Source organism: Sturnus vulgaris, chromosome 12 (assembly GCF_052056855.1).
Source record: "Sturnus vulgaris isolate bStuVul1 chromosome 12, bStuVul1.hap1, whole genome shotgun sequence".
NCBI lineage: Eukaryota > Metazoa > Chordata > Aves > Passeriformes > Sturnidae > Sturnus > Sturnus vulgaris.
The window spans coordinates 12,708,120-12,724,388 of record NC_142254.1 but is presented as its reverse complement, the minus strand read 5'-3'; the positions used below and the strand labels follow the sequence as shown (position 1 = coordinate 12,724,388).

Below are 16,269 nucleotides of genomic sequence, written 5' to 3'. Positions count from 1 at the left end.
AGATGAAATATTAGCAACTGCTACGTGGAATGGTATCAGTAATACAGAATCTATATGGCACAGTGACTTCAGAAGACCCATCACATGTGTTTGTTAGTGTGCACATATGCAACAGTACAAGGACAACAAACCCCACAACTTTGTGTCCATAACTAACAAGGAACACAAGAACACTTCTCAAAGCCTGGTCAAAATCTTTAATATTAAACTTACTTGCAACTGATACCAACAAAGCAGAATAATGACACAACATGACAGTTAAGTAACAAGTAAAATAGAACCTCCATTCAACCACCCAGACAAAACGGAAGCAAATCAGGAATGTACCTGGAGCTCACAGAACAGTGACTGCTTATGGGCAGCTGCCTTCGTGTAAGTTTTTTCAATCTCTGAAATCACCATCTTATTTTAATTTATTAATTTTTTTAAGCCTAGAATACACTCTAGCCAGCACTGTCAAGCTACAAATAGCATGATGCCTTAATCTTTCAATTTTATGAAAGGTCTGTAAAGCAGGTGTCTCAACAACAGCTCATCTCTTTTCCCTTAGCACCTCTATGTGAATGCTTCTGAATCTTACTGCTCTGAGAGTCATCAACTCAGTTATAGTAATTTTTAGTTTATTTTCATTTGTTTATCAGAGGGTCACCCAGCTATTCTAGAAATGCAACCACAGCATGTAGACAGGTATCCCATACTTCCTACATGAAAATGACAGTATTATTGTTTGATTATCCTGGATTATTGGAAGTCCTTATTTCAACTGTGCAAGTGCAGCACAAAAGTAGTAGAGTGTGTGTAAAAACAAACCTCTGTTCTGGTTTCTTTTGTCTTTTCCCCTCAAAAGGCCACAGAAAATTATTGGTTTGTTTCTTCAGCTGCAACAATTAATAATTCATTCTTCAGACACAGTGATTAAGAGACCAAAGACCAAAACATTGCAGAAATGGACACTAAATTAATTTCAAATAAAAGGAATTATTCAAAAACAGAAATAGGAATCTTCTGCAGTAATCTGCAATAATAAGTGACATAACTAGCCAGAAAGACCACATAAATCAATATTACCACCCTGTAAAAACTCTATCAGTAAAAAGATGGCCAATGGCTGATTTAAATCACCTTTTTTTCCAATACAAAACATTCATTTTGTTCATACTGCTACTATTTTAACATAGGACTCAACTTACAGCATTGATTAGAGTGATAGACAATCAAAATGTTTATCCCAGGCCCCAGGTCAGAAGGCAGCACAGCTCTAGAAGCAGTGCTGTTATCACAATATTATTAACAACACCTACAGTAAATTTTAATTAAGCATTTTCCTCTTGTGGCTTCCTAAACACATAGGACATTTTTGCACTCTTATAACTACCATTTATAGCTTCCTTTCACAACAGCTTTTACTTTAAATAAACACATCCAGAACAGAAGTAGCAAAACCATACTTGTTTTCACTGTGAAATCCTAGAAAACTGTTTGGCAGCACGCACCAACTTACAACCCTGCCTTACTCATACTCTGTGCTCCGGGTGGCAGTTTTGGGGTACTGAACTGAGTGGGGGGTGCTGTACAGCTTCTTTTTTTTTTTTCCCCCTTTAAAAGGAAGTGTTATTGCTGCCATCACAGCATTCTAAGAATGTCATGCTTAGCTACAGAGACCAGATTTTCAACAAATCAGTTCAGTTAGGCACGAAATCAAAATGGACAAATCTTCACAAGAGCTCAGAACAGTCAGTGCTAACCTCTTTTGAAAATCTGCCCCAATTATAGATGCCAAGTACTTGAAAACCTGGCTCCAAGCTCTTAAAAAGCTATTTTCATATGTTCAAAACCAACACTGCAGTCACTAAAGGGAGTCCTGACAGTATTTTTCTACCAGGGGAGGAATAAAGCATGAGGCAACCTAGAGCAGACAGAGTAAATCTACTAAATAAATTTATCTGAAATCACAAAGCTTACTACTACTAATTTGCTGGCATCATCCACTTTTAGGTTTAGCCTCCTTTTTATTTACATATTAGTCTTTCTGAGCCAGCACTGAGCACATCTTCCTTTTGCCAGTTCCTCACTGATATCAGCCTGAGGTGCTGCTAGAGACAGTAGGTAAAAGCCAGAACAATGAGCTGGCCTGAAGAAAAATGAAGCAATCCCTCACACCTTACTTTTCCTGTAATCAAATCAGGTTCAATGTCTATAAATTATCCCAGTTTACACACCATAGGAAAAAAAGACAAAACCAGAATATTCATCCAACTGTAAATTTATACAGCTGTGAAAGAGAACATAATCATTTGCTATTTACGTGGGCTAGAATGGTATCACTTAGCTTTAACACACACCCCAGAATTCACTTCCTAAAAGAAAGTGTTGAGATCGAATTACACATTCGAAAGCTTTCACAGTGTTAAACTTTAATATAAAATATGAAATAGCAAGGCCAAAATTCTGCCTTCAGCACAATGCTTTGTCCCAAATACACAAGTAAAAGTTGTTCTGTTACTGGAGTTTATTTGAGGATATTAGAATTTAGCAGTACAGCAGTTGTTTGTGTTTCTGTGTTCAAATGTAAAACTGAAATGACAGTTTTGGCCAATTCATATAGTTATTACACTAGAAAGCCACTCTGCATTAGTTCCCTGAACTGTTACATAGAAAAAGAACCATTTTTCTGCTGTGATCAGAGCAATGAGGAGAAGTCTCCATGCATCTGTTAAGGAACTCTTGCCTTTAAAACATGTGTATGAAGTGCTTGGCTTTTTACTTCTGCCACCTGCCCTGAGAATTTAAACATATTATTTTCCTAACAAAAACTATTTTTGCTGTGGTCACAAATACAGACTCTGTAAAGAGGCAATGTTAATTCTAGCTTATCTAAACATAGATGATTCTTAAGAGAAAACAAAAACAAAAGGGATTAAATGTAAAGCCCTTCTAATACCCTGGTGTATAATTACATTATTCATTAGCAAGTAACATCAGGTTGGCATAATTTAATGTTCTCTTCCTGTCCCTTGAGCAAACACAACAAAGAATAGCTAATCAATTTGATCCCAAGATCCTAAAGCCTCAATAAAGTCTGATGGAGGCTTACAGAAGAGCCATCCAAGGCTACCCTCGAGGATTAAGAGTGTTTACCCAATTTACAGGTTCACTCACTTAAGAAGAAGAGGATGGCAGATCCATGTGCTTCCCGTGCTTCCATCACTTCTCAGTAATTTCAGAGGAAAGACATTGTCCTGCGAGACTTATTTATCATTTGTTGTTTTTGTCTAAGTGCCCGGTCTGTGCGCTGGGCTGGTCACTCGGGAGATGCCCTGGGAATGACACATATGCCCTGAGCTTCACCTCGCACCGCCCTTCCAGAGAAACTGCACCCAGCCTTTGATTTCAGCCCGGGACAGCCTGCCTAAGGATCTGCACACCGACAGAAAAACATCTGTTCAAACAATGCTTATTAAATAACGAATTACTTAATAAAGTATGTAATTACTTAACAAAGCTACTGCCATTAAAACACTTTGTTGCTTCATACTGCCTAGTAAGGTTAATTTCCACAACGACAAAGCTGGAGAAAGGGAACTGAGAGCTTCATAAGTAGAAGCCCCGCTGGAGGGTGGGAGATGACCCACGACATCCGGGCACCCCGGCGGCGCCTCCCGTCCACCGGCCTCTCTCAGCTGCTGCTATTCCTGCGCTTTTCGGGCTTTCTCCTCGCTTCTTTTCCCTCATTCTCCCTCCTCCTGCAAGGTTACCGTCCCGCAGCCCAGCGCAGGAGCGCCATGGCGGCGGGCACTGCCCGCTGAGGGGCCTCGCCTGCCCCGACGGAGCCGCCCGCACGCGATGCACCTCGGGCCCCGCTTTCCCGCCGCGCGCAATATGATTGGCTGCCCGGCGGCGAGAGCAGAGATGAGCGCGCTGTGATTGGCTGCCCGGCAGCGGGGGCGGAGATTGGCGCTCTCTGATTGGCTGCTCGGCGTTGGGGGCGGGGCCTCGGTGCGGGGGCGGGGCCGCTCATGGCGCTGAGGCGGTGCTGGCCCAGGGGGTTTGGTCAGAAATTGTCCGGGGCTCTGGGGAAAGGTGAAACCTCCGCCCTGTTCTCCTGTAGATGAAGTGTGGTCTGGGTATTACTCACCTCAGTGTGATATTTGTTCAGAGATATCTAACGTTGGCCTCAGAATAAAAAAGTGTCAGTGCCCTCTTGAGGAATAGCCTCGCTTCACCTTACCTGTGTCTTTCTAATAGTATGCAACAAACTTCTAACAACACAGTTCTTAAACCAGGGAAAAGGTGCCTTAACTGATAATCATGAATAAGCCCTACTACCTTCATTGATGCCTGACTTAAGTTCTTCATATTTATGTTGGCTTTTGGCATTAATGTGTGATCTATAATATTTTGGAGCCATCCCATACTGTTTATTTAATTAATTTGCCTGGCCTCTATATTAAAATCTTTTTGCATCTTGAAAAGTAATCTAATTTCCCAAATACCAGAAAGATAATAATATTCTATACAAAATTTGACATGATTTTTAATATTCTACTTGTCTATGCCTTAGTCATTTTTCTACTGCAGTAGTGGTAATAGACTCATCAGTGCTTAAAGAATTTCTGGAGATCTGTCTTCAGCAATGAGCTGTTTTTCTTGAACTTACAGTTTAAACACTTATTATACTGTGCACAATTAATGATAACAAAGTGTACTTCAGTTTATGTCTGTGTGGAAATGCTAAATGCAGAAACACCATCTCAGAACTCAAAAGAAGGATGCAGTTTTCCTCTTGTTCTCAATGATTGGCAGCAGTAATGGACTGGAAAAGTAATAAGGAAAAGTAATATAAAAGAGAAACTTGGCTAACTGGAAGTCAGTGTAGAAAGTATTTTTTTAATAAGGTGCTCATTTGGGATATTATCCTAACCCTCTTTTTTTATCAGACTTATTTTCTCCTCATGATGGTATCAAAATTTTCATGAGACCTCATGACATCTCATTGTGCATTTGTTCTTCCTACAACCCATAAACCCTGTGCATTTAATTCACTCAATTTTCAACAATACATTATGGCCAGATTTTTCAGGTTTTGGTTTTGGGTTTTTTGGGCTTTTTTTTTTTTTGTCAGTGTAAAGAGAATTGGAGTATGCTAAAACTATTTTAAAGTATGTGGAAACCTGACTGCGAACATTCAGTGGGTTTCAAGATGCAGGTGTTAAAGTTGACTGTTATGAATGTCTGGAATGTTACTGATAGTAAATCTGTAGCTGTGAGAAATGCAAGCTTTGTGGAAACTTTTATTCTTAGGAGACAGATTTAAATTAGTGAGGAGGGGTGAGTTGATGTCATAATCCTTAGCTTCTGACACTTTTTCATCTTGAATACAAGAGGTAGTTTTTGCAAATGAATTCTAGGTGATATATTTATCTCTTCAGTGCTTATGCCTATTGAGCATTTCCTCACTTGTAAAATCTCTTTCACTCAACTTGTATAATTTCACATATCTGAGCTATTTGCTGTTGTTTTTTCAGGTAATGACCTTTTAATTATTCCTTTGTCTATTTGCTTCTGCACTGATGCAGAACTGTCAGCTTGGGGCCCTCCCTATACATTGCTTGCAGTTCAGCACATCGTCGACATTTTTATAGAAACTGTTGAAGTTGTGTGATTCTGCTCACTTCACTTACGTGCTTGGCAGCAGTCCCTTCATGGGTATAGCTGTTGTTTTTCCTCTCTACTGAATGTTCCAGCTCTTGCAGTGTCAGTTCCTTCACCAGCCATCTGTCTTGCTGGCTCACTCACTATCTTAACAGCTCTCCTTCTCAGACTAGATGTAAGTCCTAGGGAGTATGCCATCAGCTGTTAATTTTTTATTCAGAAGCTTTTAAAACAATTGTTGCAGCACATGAATATCCTGTATTTCAATTTTCTGTATCCTACCCTTGGCTCTTAATGGTTGCTTTCTTCTGCATCCTACTTTTTCCAGGTTCCTTTGCAAGTTGTTTGTCTATCACTTCATTTATTTTCCTGAAAGTTTAGAGTAATTTTCTTCCATTTGACAACTTTTTCCTGAATTCTATCTGGGGATTGCATGTCTGAATGCAAGGAAGGCCTAATCCAGTTCTGTTTGTTGTGGCACAGTAACTCTACAATCACTTGCAAGAAGGATCTAAGTACTTTCAGAGAGCACACGAGTGAGGGCATAGCTCTTGAGAAGTGTAAGATTGTTACTGTTTGTCAATAAGTCAGATAATAACTTCTTTGTGGTGGTATCAGTGTTACAGATAGGATAGATTGCCTTGTAGCTCAGGGGCTGGCATATTGCTAAACAATCTAGCAATCTTTTTGATGAAAAGTTCTATTTGCTTGCAAGCCTGTCAGGCCTGGATGCAAAATTGCTTTATGAAGCCCTGAGAGTATAGTATTCCTTATTATAGTAGCAGTTTGGTTTATTTTTGTACACTATACTTGCTTTATAATCTTCCAATAGCTAAGATTCAGTTAGATAGTGTTGAGAGCTTTATAAACAACTACTTGGTTTTAGTGCAATTTTCAGTTGTAGAAATGAACCACACAGATAATAATTTCAATAGAGACATAACAGCTTTTCTCCTTTTTAATGTATATTGATAATCCTTTCTCAGACCTTCTGCTCCTTTCCTGGACAAACTCAAATATTTTTTCTTCCTAGTGCCAATTAATCAGCCAAGCATCTGCAGCTGGCAGCTGTCCACAACGAAGAAGCCCCAGAAGATTAATCTCCCAGTTGATTTGCATGTTAGATGTCATTGTTTGTAATCTTCTGGATTTCTTCCACACTTAGTGTTTCTTAGTGATAAAGAAAACTGAGTGTACTTACAGCTGTAACTAATAATTAGTAAGATGGATTTTATTTCCCCACTGTACTTATGACCTCCAGGATAAATTCAGACCTGTCATTTAATGCCTCTCAAGAGGGACTGTCCATCTGAGAAAGGTTTGTTTCCAAACTAAATATTGCCACTGAAACAGGTCTTCTCACAGTGCCATGCTCGTATTCTGGTAGAAGTGTGTTCATAATACATTCATCCCTTCTGGGCTAGAAAGTTAAAGCTGTATTACTATATTGGTAACAGAATTTATGCCAGTGTAATAAATAATTCCAATGGTACAGAAAAGTTTTACTAAGTTACATGGTGTTCTTCTGCCATTGCTCAGGCCTTTTTTTCCTTTGTGCACAGAAAGTGAAAACAGTCAAACAAGACAGCAGCATAGAAGAAAGTGAGAGTAAATTAATTTCTTTTCTGTCTTTGTCTCAGGTAAATCAACTTCCTAACTCCAGAATGTGACTTCCAGTAGGAAGGTGACAGCAGAGATTATCCCCAAAACCCTATTGAGTGAGGTACTCAGGTGTGATCATGGCAAGTCTTATGATTAAATATAACCAGCAAAGGAAAAGAAATTTGAAACTGTCCAGAAATCTTCAACAGTGAACTGGTAACTGATATACATTTTCCCTCATTAAGTGAAGCTACAGATGTCTTATGCAAAGAAGAGCAAGTACCCAAATCCAAGAAAGCTGCAGAGGAAACCAGTGAGCTACAATTTATCTTCCCTTCTTGTTACCAGGATATACTCTGCAGACAGTTCACACCAAGCATTAGCTCATGAACATTGAGAAATGTCACTGCTGTTAGGTGAACACACCACCTATGATAATTTACTCTGCTTGAAATAATATGTAAACTGGTTTTAGAAGAATGAAACTATTCATCAGAATGTGATTGGAAGGGTATTTTAAGAGCAAACAAAATCTACTTACATGCTAGGCTAGAAGGAGCTAGCTACTACTTAGCATGCTATTAACTAAAAGGAATCTCAATTAATTCCCTCTTAGGAAAAAAAAAAGTTAGGCCTCACAAGAGTCACAAGATTTCAAGGTTTTATGATTTAAATAATCTCAGTTACCAAAGAGATTTCCTGCTAACACACCAGCTGGAATTTCTACCAATATAGTTAAGGAAGTGTGAAGTGAATAAAAACTTAACTTTTATATTAGGCTAATAAAATCTTTCCATTGTGGCTTTAGTTTCATCATAGTTTTTACATTCCATTATAAATAAAATAGATTTACATTTTATCAAAACTATGTGAGCAAGTCACACCCAGTTGGCAAGAAATGCTCATTGCAACATCCTAAAGTAATAGGAACATCACTGTGTAGAGTTCACTATTCTTTTTCATACTTTTAAAAACAGGGTATGGGATGCTGTTCCATTTACCTCTAATGTGTTCAATAAGAAGCTAAATTAAGTGACTTTTCATATTCTGTAAAAACAGCTGTGTTGTGGCACAGATATAAAGACTATAGGTAAATTCTTAATGGAGAAATCTGGAGCTGGGCCTTGCAATGTTGTCAGAAGTAGCTCTTCAGAGGCAGATTATGAAATTAGAGCTGTAATCTCTTCTTGACATAGAGTTAATATGCAGCCATTCTAGGACTGAAGCTGTTTACTGGTTCTTCCATCTGTCAGGATTTTCCCAGCTTCTATAGGAAGGAAATATATTAATTTGAAACTGAGATTGCATGGAGGAAAACTTTCTTTGTGGCTGTGTTATAGAGCCCTTTGTAGGTAGCTGCTGGCAGACCACCAAGTGAAGGAGTGAATGGGCATAATGGATGTATTTATTTACAATAACTAAAGAAACTAAAAATTCTTTTCCTCCTCTTACATGTGATATGTGAAACTTGTTTGTGCAAGAAAAAATAGTGTGAGAAGTAATAGTTATGTGCAGCAGCAGCCTGTGCATCAGAGAAACTTTCAATAAATGTGCCTATGTTCAATAAAGATTTAGCTGTGCCTGCTCTTTTTCACTCTATGTCTCTTGGCTACATTATGTTTTGCTATGGAAGACATAAAGAAGAGGATATTGGGCTAAAGCTGAGGTTCTGAGAATTATCAGGAAACTGGTTTTTAAGAAGTTGCAAATACCTACTTCTGTCACTCATGTTATTTGAAAGTTAACAGTTTAACAAGAAAGGTGAAATGGCAAGTTCAGGCCTTCTCACAATGAATACAAATTGTTCTATATCCAAGATATTCCCATTTGTTTGCAGCAATACACATTGGAATTAGGCTTGCCAGGCTGTGGTAGCCAACTTCTTGTGTTTCATTTCCATTGTACATTGTCCTTTCAAAAGAATGTTTATCATATAACTGATACCCTGGCAGTAAATAGAGTCATTTACATAATTGCATTTTATCGGGACTAGATTTTTTCAGGAATTTTTCCAGCTTTGCTGTGGGAGTAAAAAAGTTTATCCAGGACTAGAATCAATGAAGGGCTGTTTTTAGACATGGAGTCTGTCCTACCATGCTTGCAGAGTAACAACAGCTCAAAGCTCTGTCATGAAAAAGGGGTAGTACGTGCATCCTCTGGGACTAGCAAGGACCCCCAGCTCCAGCCGGTGCCAGCAGTGTCTGTACCCACCTGCACAGGAATTCATATTGTCAGGGTCCCTTCCTCCCTCTCTTTCTCTCTCAAAGAGGCACTAAAGGATTCCGAGAGGGATTTTATCCTTCTTTCCTCTCACTCATGGCAACAAGAGAACACCAGCTGCTCTCTATCCTCTGGCTAGATCTACTAACACATACCAGTCCACAAAGAAATAATAAACTTAACAAGATTCTTATCTTTCTTCAATTTTCGCTGCTAGCTCCTTAGCTTGGATAAGAGACTCCTGTCCATGCTGTGTTTTCTAGACTCTCCTTCTCTTTTCTTTCTGCAGATAGGGTCATCAATGAAGTTCAGCTTCGAGCTCAGTGAAGGACTCCTAGAGGAAAAGCTATAAATCTTTGATCTCTCATCTGTATGGCAGTGCTGATTTCACAGAAGTAACTGTGATGAAGGAGTCAGGAACTGAGTATTTTTTCCTCCTAGTCTGTGATATTTGAAGTGTTTCAGGGCACAGTTATAATTCTGATGTATTTTCACTTGTCCTTTCTCACTGAGACAGAATTTCTCATTGTTTTCAATGACAGACAGTTCTGCTTAGCAATAGGCAAGGGTGGAGTAGCCAGTACAGAAAGCTAAAGCCCCTCAACAGATAGCTGCTTGCATTCCTTAGATATTATCTCTTCCCACAAAGGATTAAACTCTGTTTTTTCTCCAGGCAGTAATTCCTTAGTAAAGAAAGAAAACAAAGTGTCACATCTTCCTGATCATGAATTTTACTGCTAGCCTCTTTGCAACGCAGTTACCCAAAAAAAAGCTATGGAATTTTACCCCTTTTTCCAGTATGGCTGTGCCAGTGTCTGGAGTAAGTGAAAGGAATAAAATGACCACTTAATTCTTCCTTTGGCAGAGAAAAGATTGAAGCAAGACATCCTACTTAAAAGTGAAAAGCTTCTACTGTACTTGAAGCACAGTATAGGTGGGAAAGAACTCAAAACCCTGTGTTAAAGCAAAAGGGTTAATCAATGTTAACTCATTTCGAAATAGTCAAAAGGGACAGATGGAATCCAGTTTTTATCTCTCTTTTACTTGAGTCAGTTTTAAAATATTTTAAAGCCTGTGTACTTTTGAGTGGCAGATATGGCTTGTCACTTTAAAGGGTATTTTTGCTATTGTTAATACTGGAATAGATTGTACTTGAAGAACAGTAGTTAACAGAAGTCTTAAGTACCTCAGAAAATACTTGTCTTGCATTTATTATCTCAGCTTTCAGATTTAAGCAGCTGTATGTGGTTCAACTTTGAAATTATGTAACAGTAATAGAATACTGTTCAAGTTGATGCCTTTTAGAAGACAAGGGAGTGGGGGTGTGATTGTACAGTAAACCCACGTTAAACTTCTTCCTTAACTGTACTCCTTGAGACAGCAAAGACTGTGTAACCATCTTAAATGGAAACTAATGGAGATTCTGTTTGTTTCAGAAATTTTCAATAATTTGTCTTGTGTGTTTCATGTGGAATATTTCAAATACTGTCTGTATTTGCAAATTTCATCAAGATGCATTTTTTGAGGACAAGTAGCAAGAGATCTAAAAAAAACCCAACTGTAATTTTTTGATAGCAGCCTCAGACACATCTCAAAAAAAGGCAAAAAATCTGAAAAATAACAGAACAAATTGTTTCATGCAGTTCTTGCAAACAGGTGCTAGTCCAAGTTCGTCACCTCTGCTCTGTTAAACAGCAGATGAGTGAAGAATGCAAAGTATCAGGTATTAGGTCAGAGAGAATAATCATCACTGACAGAGGAGCAGGCATTCTGCCCAGGCACTTATTCCCACTGAGGAGACTGGGGTCAGCTCACACTGAGTGAGCTTTCTGTTCTTTAAATATGCTTGTTAAACCTCAAACTTGCAGCACAAGATTCAAGACTGAAAGATTTCTCCATCTCCTCACATTCACCGGGATTTTCTATAATCATGAAATTGCTTGCTCCTGCTTTGACTCAGGAGGATGTTTGCTGGTCACTTCTTTAAGGTATGACAGCATTCTGCCTCCTTTCAGAGTAAAAGCTGAGTGGCTGTGACAGTAGAGCCCTCAAAGGGCAGGATGATATGTATGACCAAGTCAGGAATCACCAAAATCTGGTGACTTCCCAGTGGATAAGCACAACTGTATGTGCAGGGCTTGCCCTCTGTCCCATATTTTTCCTCCTCTTGCTCCCATCCCAAGCACTAGAAACAAAGCTGAGTAGAATTTACTCAAGGAGGAAAATCCTGTATTCATTGCAATTCTACATAAATACTGTCTCCAAACTGCCCATTTCTCAGCAACTACTTGTTCAAGAGAAAATAAAATGGAAGTGAATATTTCTGCAAATCTTGTCAGCATTGTGCTGTCAGCTCAAATTATGGATTGCCCCTTTTTACAACAATGTCACAATTCAATCACAGTCTAACATTTTCCCAGATTTTAGAGTGGCTTTGACCTATGAGACATAAAAGTACATGATTACAGCAATAATGCCTGAGGTGCAGCTACAATTTTCTTCTGTTGTGGAGTGTTTGAAGAACTTAAAACAAATACTTAAACACTATGGTCAAATATGTAGAAGTTAGAAGCTATGCCTTCAAAAATCACTGAAAATATTACTTGCTACTTGAAGGAAGTCACTGGGATTGCTGCTTTTTAGTTAGCAGGCCCTTTCTAAAATGAAGCAGTATATAATTGCTTATTGCAGTGTGCATTTAAATGCCTTTTTTAAAGAGTAGACTTGGGAGTATCATATGAAATGTACAGGCATTTATGGGGATAAGTAAAATCTAGTTATGTTTAATGCCAAGAATTGCTAGAATTGAAGCAGAAAATTGGCACTATACAATACATAAAATTATTTTTTCTCTTTTTGGAGAGTAGAGAATACATAAGCCGTCTCAGCCATACCTAGAGGACAATATTTAAAAGATGTTTAGGCAATACAGAGTATTTTGATTATCCATATCATATAAAGGTATGTGTCCTGTCAGTCTCCTTCATACAGACAGCAGTTTAAAAGTATCTGCTTTTCTATAGCACATGTTGATTATTAACTATAGCATTTTTGTACAGATTATGGTTATAAGGATTTTTTTAATCCTTACAAAGCCCCTACCCTTACTGTGTTGCTGTATAGTGTGATCATAGCAGTGGCTCTAACATTAAAAATATATCCAGGCCAGGTTTCTGTGCAAGCCTTTTTGAAAAATACACTTTTACTTAAGTGTAATGGAAACATTTCCATGACTTCAGCAGTCTCCTTTGGAAGTTCAAATAAACATTTCCACAAAGAAATTGCAACTTGAGATTTAATTTACTGTGCTGAATGCATGATAACTGGACAACAGAAAGTTGCAGTGGATCCTACATGAGTAAAATATTGATTGTTTATTGCCCAAGCTGACATACAAGTAATTAGCAGAAATATTCTATTTGCAATAGCCTTTAGCATAAACAATGTTGGGGAATACAAGAGTCCTTTTTAATATATTTTGGGAAGCCCAGATCATTGGCTCTATTAAAAGCATGCTGCACTGGCTTCATCAGGACAAAGCAGCTTTGTCTTTGTCCTAACTGACCAGGTAGAAATATGAATGTGGCAGCAAGCACAGAGTGTCGGTGTATGAATTATGGCAATGTAGGGGTGTGGTCAGAGCATGCTGCTTAGCTTCTCTCATATTTTAGTGGCTTCTTGAGGGCTGTTGCAGGCAGCAGCAACTGCAAATATAGAGCTGAAATATCTACAATGTCCTTCTGTTATAAAGCCACTTATTCCTACACAAAAATGAGAACCTATTTTAAGGTTTAACAGTGTCCTTTTAAATTAGAAGCACACTGCTACAGTGAGATATTCAGACTGGGTTAGGCAGAGTATGCTATGGTTACCATCACTAAACAGAGCTGGATCTGTTAAGATCAAAATGGTTGACTTGTCACTCTATAGTAATTGTTCCCTGTGGAAAAAATTCAATAGCATCGCTTAAATCACACATAGCTGATCACGTGCTCTGAGGCTTCGATGGTGCTCAGACTAAAAGGCAGAGGTAGGGAGGAGCTGTGCCAGGAATCTAATTCTGCTGGTGTGAGGGGAAGCTTGCCTTGCACACAGTCATGTGCACAAATTGATTTTTAATTTTACAGTAAAGCACTATTGTAATTATTAACTCAATTGATCCCTAAAAGGCTACTGTTAAAAGCCAGATGTTATGCCCCTGCATGTCCAATGTGCCTGTTGGAAGGAGAGCTCTTGGATGTGAGATGACTGTCAGACTGCATTCAACCTGTTCAACTTCTTTTTATTACATTAAAGCACAAAATCTGTTAATCTGCAGCTCTAAAAGACAAATTGAATGCACGCTATCTTATAAATGAATTACACACCTGAACACTAATCATTACTACAAAAAAAAAAAAAATTTAAAAAAGAAAGCCAAGTCAATGAAAATGAAAAGTACTGTTTCTGTCCAGACTGGAGAATCTTTAATATTATGAGAATTTATGTGAGTCCGACAGTTTTGCTTTTAAACACTTACCTTACTGCTCCCTGCAATTGTTTTTCTGGCTCTTTTCTTCTGACAATGATACAGTAACATGGGGAGCAGGAGATGCTCAATAAACAAAGAAATTCTAGATACAGGGCAGAAGTAAGTTAAGGCAAAGTGCTAAGAGTATGTTAATTAGACTGCATTTGATTTTCTAAAGGGAGCAATTTTTAAATATTACTTTGGTCCTTCAGTTTCTTTTGAAAATCAGCACAGAAACTGTACAAGTTCCTGGTCTGACTCCATGCAGTCTGCTCAGTTAAACTTTTCTCACCATCTACACCTGAGAAAAGTGCTGAGTTTTTGTTTTGCCAGGCTTCCCCTTCCCCTGCCACTCTCAGAACTGTAAGTTAACCTGTCTTACAAACAACAGGAAAAGGGAGCAGCTGCATCCTACTCAATTTAGAGTGAAACAGTCTTTTGATAGCTCAGGAATACTTGCTGATCCTGTGACAGAAGGTACTACACATACAAGCAGTGAAGAACACTTGCTGCTTGATTATGCATGGTTAATATGCTTGCTCAATTCCCTATTCATCACCCAGCACTAAGAGGAAGCCTGAAGCATCAGGCATAACAGCACAATGCTTGGCTGTAAATGACTTCATGTAGGATGCAACTTGCCATTTGGCCTTAAATACAGTGGAATTTTTTCCTCTCTTTTTCTGACACCTTGTCACAGAAACACGGTGGCTGCTACTCTGACCTTCTGCTGCTTGTCCTAGCTCTTCAGTGGGGCTGGCAATCCTCACGGAAAGAAGTAAGAAATTATTGCAGTGCAAAATCTATACAAGCATTACAGTTAAGGAGGGTACTCAAGGAAACCATTTTGCAGTCTTGACTACAGCACTATCTTACCTGTATGACAAACACATCTTTTACCCTGCTGAACCATGAGAATAGGAATGTGATTCCATGAGCAAATTAAAATACATGGGGGTATTTTCCCCCTACATCTAAGTACAGGTATTTGCAGTTAACCACCCATCCCGCTCTTCCCTTCCCCTCTCCCCGGAAACTAAAATAGCGAAACTACTCAGAAAGCATCTGGACCGCACCGCTTTGTTCCCCGCGGTCCGCCTCGCCGAGCTCGCTCCCCGCACACAACTCGCGCCTCCGGCTCTCGGCTCGGCGAAGCCCCCCGAGCCGGCAGCTCCGAGCGGAGGGCGGGCGGGGATGCAATGCGGATGGGCGGGGAGGGAAAGGCTTTACCTGCCGCCTTCCCCCGCGGAGCCAGGGGCGTCTGGAGCTGCTGCATCCACGCCGGGGCGCGGCGGGCGGGCGGGCGCTCAGAACGCCTGGCGGAGGCGGCTGAGCGCCGGGGCCATGGCTGCACCGGGGAGCGGTGGGAAGGGAACGCCGCCGGAGCCTCCGTAAGCCGCGGGGAGACTCAGCACCTGGGCGCTGAACAGCTCCACGGAGCGCCACGGGCGGGGCCGGCGCCGCGCTCCCGCCCCTGGGCGCGGGGGGAGCCGCGCTCCGCCCGCCGCCCGCCGCGCTGCGGCCGCCCCGCCCCGCCCGCTGCGCTCCGCGGGGCCCCGGCCCGGGCGGCGCCCAGCGGAACGCACGGCACCGGCCGCGCTTCCCGGCCGCCCCGCGGACAGCGGGCGGCCGCGCCCCGGGGACAGCCGGGAGCTGTAGTCCTGGCGCTGGCGGAACGCGGAGAGCGCCGGCTCGCTCGGGCGCTGCCGGGCCCGCTCCGGGGCCGGTGCCGGCGGCCGCAGCTCCTGTGCCCCGGCGGGAGCCCCCCGGGAGAGCTCCTGGAGCCGCCGCCCCCCAGCCCGGAGCTCCGCCCGCCCCGCCGCCCGCCGAGCCGCGGCTGCCCCGCGCCGGGGTGTTGGCACTGCGGCGCTGCGCTTTGTGTGCAGACTTTGCGAAATGTTTCGTTCTGTCCTTTTTTGGGATTTTTTTTTTTGGTGGCGGCAGAAAAAAACTTCTTTTTATTACGGTAAAGCACAGAATCTGCTACTCTGCAGCCTGTGTAAGACAAATTGAATGTATGGTGTCTTGGAAATGAATTACATATCGGAACCTTAAGCATTAGTGTTAAAAAAAAAAATTCAAAATTTTAAAAAGCCAAGTCGCTGAATATAAGTACTGTATTTCTATTCAGACTGGAGAACCTCTAATTGCATCAGAACTCATGCAAGTCACAGCAAATTGATTTTAAACACTTGCCTTACTGCTCCCAGCAATTGTCTTTCTGGCTCTTCTGGTTTAATATCGGGAACATTTCCATACCGTTTGACTGTCCTTTTTTGTCAGGG

General features: G+C 40.7%; 1 protein-coding gene across 1 annotated transcript in view; it reads right to left on the bottom strand.

Moving 5' to 3' along the window:
* Positions 1–15,339, bottom strand: part of SMPD3 (sphingomyelin phosphodiesterase 3) — a 99,432-nt gene extending 84,093 nt beyond the window's left edge. The window contains exon 1 of the mRNA XM_014880825.2: positions 15,215–15,339. The gene's annotated coding sequence lies outside the window, so the exon portion shown is untranslated. The remainder of the gene's footprint in view (positions 1–15,214) is intronic.
* Positions 15,340–16,269: the final 930 nt, after the last annotated feature.